The sequence below is a fragment of the Mirounga leonina genome, unplaced genomic scaffold (genome assembly GCF_011800145.1).
Source record: "Mirounga leonina isolate KUSES-001 unplaced genomic scaffold, KU_Mleo_1.0 Mir_55, whole genome shotgun sequence".
In the NCBI taxonomy this organism is placed as follows: domain Eukaryota; kingdom Metazoa; phylum Chordata; class Mammalia; order Carnivora; family Phocidae; genus Mirounga; species Mirounga leonina.
Window position 1 is genome coordinate 10,244,093 of NW_023270816.1, and position 332 is coordinate 10,244,424.

At 50.0% G+C, this 332-nt stretch overlaps 1 protein-coding gene across 3 annotated transcripts in view; it reads left to right on the forward strand.

Moving 5' to 3' along the window:
• LOC118001898 (SPARC-related modular calcium-binding protein 2) overlaps positions 1–332 on the forward strand; it is a 157,065-nt gene that overhangs the window by 114,314 nt on the left and 42,419 nt on the right. The gene's annotated exons all lie outside the window — the stretch shown is intronic.

Sequence of the window (332 nt, forward strand, 5' to 3'; positions counted from 1 at the left end):
TTCCTTCCTTCCTTCCTTCCTTCCTTCCTTCCTTCCTTCCTTCCTTCTTCCTTCCTTCCTTCCTTCTTCCTTCCTTCCTTCCTTCTTCCTTCCTTCCTTCTTCCTTCCTTCTTCCTTCCTTCCTTCTTCCTTCCTTCCTTCTTCCTTCCTTCCTGCCTTCCTTCCTTCCTTCCTCCTTCCTTCCTGCCTTCCTTTCTTCCTTCCTTCCTCCTTCCTTCCTTCCTTCCTTTCTTCCTTCCTTCCTGCCTTCCTTCCTTCCTCCTTCCTTCCTTCCTTCCTCCTTCCTCCTTCCTCCTTCCTTCCTTCCTTCCTTCCTCCTTCCTTCCTTCCTT